The 10,943-nt window shown below is 39.6% G+C and overlaps 1 non-coding gene across 1 annotated transcript; it reads left to right on the forward strand.

Moving 5' to 3' along the window:
- Positions 1-1,830: 1,830 nt before the first annotated feature.
- LOC130942265 (small nucleolar RNA R71) lies at positions 1,831-1,938 on the forward strand. The gene has a single exon (XR_009070843.1). It is a non-coding gene; the product is annotated as a small nucleolar RNA R71 (small nucleolar RNA).
- Positions 1,939-10,943: the final 9,005 nt, after the last annotated feature.

Consider the following 10,943-nt stretch of genomic DNA (forward strand, 5'->3'; position numbering starts at 1 on the left):
TGTTTTTGTGACTTCTTATGATCATCAACCTACAAAAAAGATAAAATAACAAAAGAAAGTAGTTAACTATAAAACATTGGGTTGCCTCCCAACAAGCGCTTCTTTAATGTCATTAGCTTGACAGAGGACTCTCATGGAGCCTCAGAAATGCTCAGAACCGTGTTAGAACCTCCCACCACCAAACTTAGAGTTTGAATGTGGGGGTTCAACACCAAACTTAGAGTTTGGTTGTGGCCTCCCAACACCAAACTTAGAGTTTGACTGTGGGGGCTCTGCTTGGCTCTGTTTTGAGAGAAGCTCTTCATGCTTCCTCTCCATGATGATAGAGGGATGTCCTTGAGCCTTAAACACCAAGGATTCTTCATTCACTTGAATGATCAACTCTCCTCTATCAACATCAATCACAGCCTTTGCTGTGGCTAGGAAGGGTCTGCCAAGGATGATGGTTTCATCCATGCACTCCCCAGTCTCTAGGACTATGAAATCAGTAGGGATGTAATGGTCTTCAATCTTAACCAAAACATTCTCTACAAGTCCATGAGCTTGTTTTCTTGAGTTGTCTGCCATCTCCAATGAGATTCTTGCAGCTTGCACCTCAAGGATCCCTAATTTCTCCATTACAGAGAGGGGCATGAGGTTTACACTTGACCCTAAGTCACACAAGGCCTTCTTGAAGGCCATGGTGCCTATGGTACAGGGTATAGAAAACTTCCCAGGATCCTGCCTCTTTTGAGGCAGTTTCTGCCTAGACAAGTCATCCAGTTCTTTGGTGAGCAAGGGAGGTTCATCTTCCCAAGTCTCATTTCCAAATAACTTGTCATTTAGCTTCATGATTGCTCCAAGGTATTTAGCAACTTGCTCTTCAGTGACATACTCATCCTCTTCAGAGGAAAAATACTCATTAGAGCTCATGAATGGCAGAAGTAAGTCCAATGGAATCTCTATGGTCTCATTTTGAGCCTCAGATTCCCATGGTTCCTCATTGGGGAACTCAGAGGAGGTTGGTGCACGCCCACTGAGGTCTTCCTCAGTGGCGTCCACCTCCTCTCCTTCCTCCCAGAATTCGGCCATGGTTATGGCTTTGCACTCTCCTTTTGGATTTTCTTCTGTATTACTTGGGAGAGTATTAGGAGGGAGTTCAGTAATTTTCTTGCTCAGCTGACCCACTTGTCCTTCCAAATTCCTAATGGAGGACCTTGTTTCATTCATGAAACTTTGAGTGGTCTTTATTAGATCAGAGACCATTGTTGCTAAGTCAGAGGTATTCTGCTTAGAACTCTCCGTCTGTTGCTGAGAAGATGATGGAAAAGGCTTGTTATTGCCAAGCCTATTTCTTCCACCATTATTATTATTGAAACCTTGTTGAGGTCTCTCTTGATTCTTCCATGAGAAATTTGGGTGATTTCTCCATGAAGAATTGTAGGTGTTTCCATAGGGTTCTCCTAGGTAATTCACCTCTTCCATTGAAGGATTCTCAAGATCATAAGCTTCTTCCTCAGATGAAGCTTCCTTAGTACTGCCAGGTGCATTTTGCATTCCAGACAGACTTTGAGAAATCAAATTGACTTGTTGAGTCAATATCTTGTTCTGAGCCAGTATGGCATTCAGAGTGTCAATCTCAAGAACTCCTTTCTTCTGACTAGTCCCATTGTTCACAGGATTCCTTTCAGAAGTGTACATGAATTGGTTATTTGCAACCATTTCAATTAGTTCCTGAGCCTCTGTAGGCGTCTTCTTCAGATGAAGAGATCCTCCAGCAGAGCTATCCAAAGACATCTTGGATAGTTCAGAGAGACCATCATAGAAAATACCTATGATGCTCCATTCAGAAAGCATGTCTGAGGGACATCTTCTGATTAATTGTTTGTATCTTTCCCAAGCTTCATAGAGGGATTCTCCATCCTTCTGTTTGAAGGTTTGGACTTCCACTCTAAGCTTACTCCATCTTTGTGGTGGAAAGAACTTTGCCAAGAAGGCATTGACTAGCTTTTCCCAAGAGTCCAGGCTTTCTTTAGGTTGAGAATCCAACCATATTCTAGCTCTGTCTCTTACAGCAAAAGGGAATAGCATCAGTCTATAGACCTCAGGGTCTACCCCATTAGTCTTGACTGTGTCACAGATTTGCAGGAACTCAGCTAAAAACTGATGAGGATCTTCCATTGGAAGTCCATGGAACTTGCAATTCTGTTGCATTAGAGAAACTAATTGAGGCTTAAGCTCAAAGTTGTTTGCTCCAATGGCAGGGATAGAGATGCTTCTCCCATAGAAATCAGGAGTAGGTGCAGTGAAGTCACCCAGCACCTTCCTTGCATTGTTGGCATTGTTGTTGTTTTCGGCTGCCATGGGTTCTTCTTCCTTGAAGAATTCGGTCAGGTCCTCTAAAGAGAGTTGTGCCTTGGCTTCTCTTAGCTTTCGCTTCAAGGTCCTTTCAGGCTCAGGGTCAGCTTCAACAAGAATGCCTTTGTCTCTGCTCATGCTCATAAGAAAGAGAAGAGAACAAGAAAATGTGGAATCCTCTATGTCACAGTATAGAGATTCCTTGAGGTGTCAGAGGAAAAGAGAAATAGAAAGAAGAAGGAGAAGAAGAATTCGAACTTTAATTAGATAAGGTTCGAATTGTGCATTAAGAAGGAGTAGTACTCCATAAATAGAAGGATGTGAGGAGGAGGGAAGAGGATTTTCGAAAATTCAATTAAAAGATTTGAAAACATTTTGAAAATTTGATTGATAATTTTCGAAAATTCAAAGTAAAAAAGAAATCAAGTGATTTTTGAAAAAGATTTTGAAATTAGAAGTTAAGAAGATTTGATTGAAAACTATTTGAAAAAGAGATGAGGTTAAAAAGATATGATTAGTTTTAAAGAGATGTGATTGAGAAGATATGATTTGAAATCAATTTTAAAAGATATGTTTTGAAAACAATTTTAAAAGATTTGATTTTGAAAATTAGTGACTTGCCTAACAAGAAAAGATATGATTCAAACATAAAACCTTCCTCAACAGAAAAGGCAAAAAATGTTCAATCAAATCATTAATTGTTAGTAAGTATCTTTGAAAAAGGAAAGAAATTGATTTTGAAAACATTTGATTGAAAAGATATGATTTGAAAAAGATTTGATTTTGAAAAACTTTGAAAACTTGAAAAAAAATTGATTTGAAAACAAAATCTTCCCCCTAGCACCATCCTGGCGTTAAACGCCCAGAATGGTATACATTCTGGCGTTTAACGCCCAAAATGCTACCTCTTTGGGCGTTAAACGCCCAACCAGGTACCCTGGCTGGCGTTTAAACGCCAGTCTGCCTTCTTCACTGGGCATTTTTGAATGCTCAGCTTTTTCTGTATAATTCCTCTGCAGTATGTTCTGAATCTTCAATTCTTTGTATCATTGACTTGAAAAGACACAAATTAAAAATATTTTTGGATTTTTAATAATCAAAATGCAACAAGAATCAATTAATAATGCATGCAAGACACCAAACTTAGCAGTTTGTATACTACTGACACTATATGAGACACATAAACACTCAAGCCAAAAGAATTCAAAGATCAGAGTAAGAAATCATCAAGAATTATTTGAAGATCCTTAAGACACATGAATGAATGCATGCAATTGACACCAAACTTAAGATGAGATACTATACTTAAGCAAGAAACATCAAATATTTTTGGTTTTTATGATTTTGTAAATTTTTTTGTGTTTTTCGAAAATTAAGTGGAAAAAGATATCAAAATTCTTAATGAGAATTCCAGGAATCAGTGCAATGCTAGTCTAAGACTCCGGTCCAGGAATTAGACATGGCTTCACAGCCAGCCAAGCTTTCAAAGAAAGCTTCGGTCCAAAACACTAGACATGACCAAAGGTCAGCCAAGCCTTAGCAGATCACTGTTCCAAAAGCAAAATTGATGAAAATCAACAAGCTCTTGTGGTGATAAGTTGAAACCTCGGTCCAATCAGATTAGACATGGCTTCTCAGCCAGCCAGATTTCAACAAATCATCATGAAACTCTAGAATTCATCTTCAAGAATTTCGAAAAAAAAATAAATACCTAATCTAAGCAACAAGATGAACCGTCAGTTGTCCAAACTGAACAATCTCAGGCATTGTTACCAAAAGCTTGCTCAAGACTTGAACAATCCCCGGCAACGGCGCCAAAAACTTGGTGCACGAAATTGTGATCACTACAACTTCGCACAACTAACCAGCAAGTGCACTGGGTCGTCCAGGTAATACCTTACGTGAGTAAGGGTCGATCCCACGGAGATTGTTGCTATTGAAGCAAGCTATGGTCATCTTGTAAATCTTAGTCAGGCAAACTCAAATGTATGATGATGAACGAAAATAACATAAAAGATAAAGATAGTGATACTTATGTAATTCATTGGTAGGAACTTCAGATAAGCGCATGAAGATGCCTTCCCTTCCGTCTCTCTGCTTTCCTACTGCCTTCATCCAATCCTTCTTACTCCTTTCCATGGCAAGCTCGTGTAGGGTTTCACCATTGTCAGTGGCTACCTCCCATCCTCTCATTGAAAGCGATTGCATATGCCCCTGTCACGGTCATAGCGGAATTCATCTGTCGGTTCTCAATCAGGCCGGAATAGAATCCAGTGATTCTTTTGCGTCTGTCACTAACGCCCCGCCCTCAGGAGTTTGAAGCACGTCACAGTCATTCAGTCATTGAATCCTACTCAGAATACCACAGACAAGGTTAGACCTTCCGGATTCTCTTGAATGCTGCCATCAGGTCCTGCCTATACCACGAAGACTCTGATTAAAGAATCCAGAGATATTCACTAAGCCTCAGATGCGTGTAGAACAAGAGTGGTTGTCAGTCACTTTGTTCATGAGTGAGAATGGTGATGGACGTCATCATCACCTCATCATGTGAAGAACAAGTGATCTTGGACAAAGAACAAGCGGAATTGAATGGAAGAACAATAGTAATTGCATACTCGAGGTACAGCAGAGCTCCACACCTTAATCTATGTGTAGAAACTCCACCGTTGAAAATACATAAGCATAAGGTCTGGCATGGCCGAAATGGCCAGCCTCCCAAATGATCTAAGATAGCATAAAACTCAAGATAGCTACCAAGATGTCAAATACAATAGTACAAGGTCCTACTTATAGAAAACTAGTAGCCTAGGGTGTACAGAAATGAGTAAATGACATAAAAATCCACTTCCGGGCCCACTTGGTGTGTGTGCTTGGGCTGAGCAATGAAGCAATTTCGTGTAGAGACTTGTCTTGGAGTTAAACGCCAGCTTTTATGCCAGTTTGGGCGTTTACTCCATTTGGGTGCCAGTTCGGTGTTTAACGCTGGAATTTCTGAGTGACTTTGAACGCCGGTTGGGCCATCAAATCTTGGGCAAAGTATGGACTATTATATATTGCTGGAAAGCCCAGGATGTCTACTTTCCAACGCCGTTGAGAGCGCGCCAATTGGGCTTCTGTAGCTCCAGAAAATCCACTTTGAGTGCAGGGAGGTCAGAATCCAACAGCATCTGCAGTCCTTTTTTTGGTCTCTGAATCAGATTTTTGCTGGTCCCTCAATTTGGGTGCCAGTTCCGTGTTAACGCTGGAATTTCTTGAGGTGACTTTGAACGCCGGTTGGGCCATCAAATCTTGGGCAAAGTATGGACTATTATATATTGCTGGAAAGCCCAGGATGTCTACTTTCCAACGCCGTTGAGAGCGCGCCAATTGGGCTTCTGTAGCTCCAGAAAATCCACTTTGAGTGCAGGGAGGTCAGAATCCAACAGCATCTGCAGTCCTTTTTTTGGTCTCTGAATCAGATTTTTGCTCAGGTCCCTCAATTTCAGCCAGAAAATACCTGAAATCACAGAAAAACACACAAACTCATAGTGAAGTCCAGAAAAGTGAATTTTAACTAAAAACTAATAAAAATATACTAAAATCTAACTAGATCATACCAAAAACATACTAAAAACAATGCCAAAAAGCATACAAATTATCCGCTCATCAATTTACCTTCCATTTGATACCTTAATGTTATTTGTGAGTGATTTCAGATGAATAAGGTAGGAATGGCTTGGTGGGAATGGAAGAGGAGCATGCAAATCGGAGAAAGCATGAAGAAAACAAAGGAGAAGAGCTCAACCATGCGTGCCTGTGCACGAGGACGTGTGCGTACGCACAAAATGGAAATCAGCATGCGTGCGTGTGCACAATCCTCTGTGCGTATGCATAAATGCAAATTCGGCGAACTGTGTGGACGCACACATTTGTGCGTATGCACAGGTACCAACGCATGACTCCATTAAAAGGTCACGTGCTGCGTGGTTTTGGGGGTCTCTAGGCCCATTTCTGAAGTGCTAAAGGCTGGTTGAGAGGCTATATTAAGGGCATGTCAACATATAACAAAGGAAGGCCATCTTAGAGTAGGGTAGAAACACATAGTAGAAGTAGTGTAGTATAGTTTTAGGTTTTCTCTCTTAGGGTTCTTAATTAGGGTTTGTAGCATTTTATACTTCAAGTTTGATTTTGGATTATAGCAATTGCATTGTAAGTATTTCTTTAATTCTCTCTTTTATTATACCACTTGTTCTACACTTTTCTTTATTTTCATTTCTCTTGTCAATTTATATATAGTTTTGCAATTTTGGATTCCTAGTTATTTAATTTGTTGTTTGATGGCTTTTATATGTTTGTTTGAGTTGTCTTTATTGATTTTGATCATTTATGGTTCATAGCTTTTACCATTTTCTCAATTTTGCCATGTTTTATGTTTATGCCCTCTATGTGTTTGATGAAATGCCAATTTTGATTATGGGATAATTTCCACCCCTTGGCTTGGGAAAATGAGTCTATAGATTACTAGAGCCATAATGTCCAACATTTAGAGATAATTCTTGGGTTGTTAGTCGTTATTGTTTCCACTAACACTAGCTTTTTACTAAGGTAATTAGTAAGTCAACTAGGACTTGTCGATTGATAACAATTATGCTCACTTGACTTACTCTCCGATGTGAGGGTTGACTTAGTGAGATTAATCCATTAAATTATCATAGTTGTGGTTATGGCAAGGAAGGGTTTTCATAATTCATCCCAAGTCAAGGTTTCATTTATGTTTTGAATCATCTTTTCATCGCTTTATAGTTTTACTTGTTTATATTACATACATAGTTTTTTTGTTCTTTTATTGCTTTATTAATTGCAATTTTGTCTTGTTCTTTTATCTCTTTATTTGTTACTTCAATCATTGAAAACCCCTTTGCTTTCTCACAACCAAAATCGTATGCACTTGTTGTCACTGGTTCCTAGGGAAGACGACCCAAGGTCGAATTACTCTCGATTTTAGTTTATGTTTTGCATTTGAATATCATCTAAATTTTGATGTCAAGAGTTAGTTGTTGATTTAGCTATACTTGCAACGAAGTGATCTTATTTTGAGAAATTCTAGATCAACACTAATTCAAAATTCATCAAATTGGCGTCGTTGCTGGGGAGCTAGCGTCATGAGTGCTATATTTTGGTTGTTGTAAATATGTCCATAGTGTGAATACATGCTTTTTGGTTATTTGTTTGCTTTTGTTGATAATTAGGATTTTATTTCTTTTGTCACTTGATGTCTTTAGTTTTTTATTTCCTATTTTCTCTATGAGTTATCATCCTCTTGGTTTGGAGTTTGGTTGTGATCATTTTGTAGGGTTTGATAACTTCAATTTTGGATTGTATCATGGGATTGGAGCATCAATTTTGGGAGGAGCAACCCCCTCTACACTACAATGAACCATACCCTCCCCAATATGCATACCCAAACCAAGGTTATGGTGGATTTCACTATGACTATACACCTCCACCACCATATACCTATGACCCCTACCCTCAACATAACCCTCAATCACCGTATTTTCAATCACCACACCACCACCATCATACACCTTTTTACACACCACTTCAAGATACTTATCAACATGCACTACCTCCCACATATCCAACCTTCTTCCCAACCAATGAACCTTCCTTCTTACCTAATTGTGAAGCTTTTCCACCCTCAACCCAAGACCATCAAGACCTTCAAGCCTTTCTCCAAGAGCAAGAAGGATTCCAAAGGACAGAAGGGCAATTTGTGGCAACCATAGCCGAAGCGGTGAACCGCTTAGTTTTCCTACACTCATCCGATCAAGGCATTCCTCTTGAGGAATGTGGAGGGTCAACTAATTCATGTAGTGAAGAGGACAGCATGAAGTGCAACAAAAGGGAGAAAGTGAAGTATGTAAACCGGAGGAGAGAAAAGAGGAGTTGAGGGAGACTGATCAAAATGAGGATTCCATCATAAGTGATTTTTTATCCTCCATGGTCAATCCCCTCAATGATCCTAATAAGCCTCTTCCCATTAAGTTTGAGAGAGACATGGAGGTAGACTTCTCACAACCTCCTTGTTATGACTTGAGTGATGGAGAAGAGGAAGTTGGTGAGGAAACAATTCCGTTCCAAGAACATATTGAGTGGGTGGCAATTTCACCTATGAGCTTCATTGGCCACCACCAATATGCTATCTTGGAAACGGATTACCAACTCAAGGTCCTCCTTGGGTTGGTACATGGTAGAGAAAAGAGTGTTGGTTGCCAAGTGAGTCCAAAGCTCATCAAAAGAGCCAAATCAAGCTTTGGGATTCAAGTACGGTGTGAAGCACAATTGGGTGATTATTGGAAAATGTTGGATTATTACAAGGGTCAATTAGGAGCTTATCCATCCGACTTGAAGCATGAAAATCAACAAGAAGGTGAGCGGAAAACTAGAATATGGGATCCCGGAGGACCTATAAAGTGCAAGCTTGGATGGAGGTTCAAAGAGGAGTGGAAACACAAGCCACCCTAGCAAGACTCTCCTCAAAAAGTCCAATTTAGGACTATAAACCAAAGTGCTAGGTGGGAGACACCCCCACCATGGTAACATCTTTCCTACCCTTTTCTCTTTGTTTATAGTTTTGATTTCTTGCATTTTAACTTATCTTGGCTTAGCTTAGGTTAGTTTAATTTTGAGTTGGTAGGTTAATTATCATATGGATCATGCATTTATGGATTTTGGATGTTTTGGGGTTGAATTTTGAATGAGCTAAGGCTTGGCACCTTAGATTTTAAAGGAAAATTTTTGGAAAATAGGGCATGTGCGTGCGCACACCCTTGTGCACACGCACACAACAACAATATTCTGCACACTGTGCGTAGGCACCAACCTGTACGTACGCACACTAGCCTATATGCCCTCTGTTGAGAGCGCTCGCATGCTATGTGCGCGTGCATCTCCCTCTATTTTGCGCTCTGTGTGTGCGCACTCCTTTGTGCGTACGCACACGTCCTTACACCTACTCTGGTGGGAGTGCTTGCATGCCCTGTGCGCATGCACCCCTACACCTTTTTGCCCTTGTGCGTGTGCACGGACCTATGTGCGCACGTACACATGATCCTTCAAAAAAAATGTCTTATGTGCGTGCGCACACACTTGTGTGCGCGCACACCTCTTACACACCCCTCTGTCCGGAGCGTTCGCACGATTTGTGCGGACGCACCCCTTCCCTTTTTACCTAGTGTGTGTACGCACACATACTTGTGCGTACGAACAAGTGCTGTTTTGAGCAAAATTTTTATTTCTCTTCCATTTAAGCCCTAATGCACTTTCGACCCCTCCACCCCTCTCTTTTCTTGCTTCTTCCATGTTTTTTCTCTTGTTTTACTTAATCTTCATTGTATTTCATTTTCATTTTAGTTATTATATTAGTTTTACTTTAGTTGTTTCTAATTAAATAAATTGCAAGTGTTTGCTTGATGTTGATAGGGTTGCTTGAATTTCATCAATGCACTTATACTTTGCCTTAACTTACAAGTACCTAGTGGGTTTAAATACTCATGTTTTGATTATACCACTAGGACAAATTATGTAAGTACATTGAATTGAGTGAATTGAGTGGAATTACTTGTTCATCATGATTTTTGAAGTTAAATTCATTACATGACCGATACTTACTCCTTGTTAATGCTTTGCATCTGTTTGGGTGACTCAACTTGATTCTTATCAAGCGTGTCGCTTTTTGTAACAAGTATCTTACCGTGTGACCTTTTCTTTATGTTTCATGATGAATAAGGAGTTTTTGGTTCATTATTAAATTGGTTACTGATTGAGCTATCTAATAAACCCTATTTTTAGGGTTTATCTTGTGTTGAATTTAGAGGATTTTGTCAACTCTTCTCCCATTTATTCATTGAAAGAGCATGGTTTTGTAAATTTTTCTTTAATTGTGCTTAAGAGTGAAAACATGCTTTTAGGTCTTAAAATAGCTAAATTTAATTCACCTTGATTCTATTAGATGCCTTGATATGTTTGTTAAGTGATTTTAGGTTTAGGAGGCAAAGATTGGATTGAGGGAATGAAGAAAAAGCATGTAGAAATGGAGAACTCATGAAGAAATGAAGGAATCGCAAAGCTGTCAAGCCCGACCTCTTCGCACTTAATCGATCATAACTTGAGCTACAGAGGTCCAAATGACGCAGTTTTTTTTAGTTGCGTTGGAAAGCTAACATCCGAGGCTTCAAAATGACGTAAGATTTGCCATAGTTGCCGCACGTCTATGGACGCGTAGGTGTACTGTATGCATACGCGCCGATGTTGCACGTGACTCACTAAAGTGCAACTCGTAGACAGCAATTTCTGAAGCATTTTGGGCCCAATCCAACTCATTTCTGATGCTATTTAACCTAAGGATTGAAGGGGGATGGGACACTTAGACACTTAGTTAGTCATAGTTTAGTTTTTTGGGGTGAAAGTTATTTCTAGAGAGAGAAGCTCTCTCTTCTCTCTAGGATTAGGAATAGGTTAGATCTAGATTAGGATCTCTTAGATCTAGGTTAATTTCATGCTTTGATTTACTTTTTCTTTTGTAATTCTTCTTCTTCTACATCTCTTCTCTCTATTTTAGC

Source organism: Arachis stenosperma, chromosome 7 (genome assembly GCF_014773155.1).
Source record: "Arachis stenosperma cultivar V10309 chromosome 7, arast.V10309.gnm1.PFL2, whole genome shotgun sequence".
Classification (NCBI taxonomy): domain Eukaryota; kingdom Viridiplantae; phylum Streptophyta; class Magnoliopsida; order Fabales; family Fabaceae; genus Arachis; species Arachis stenosperma.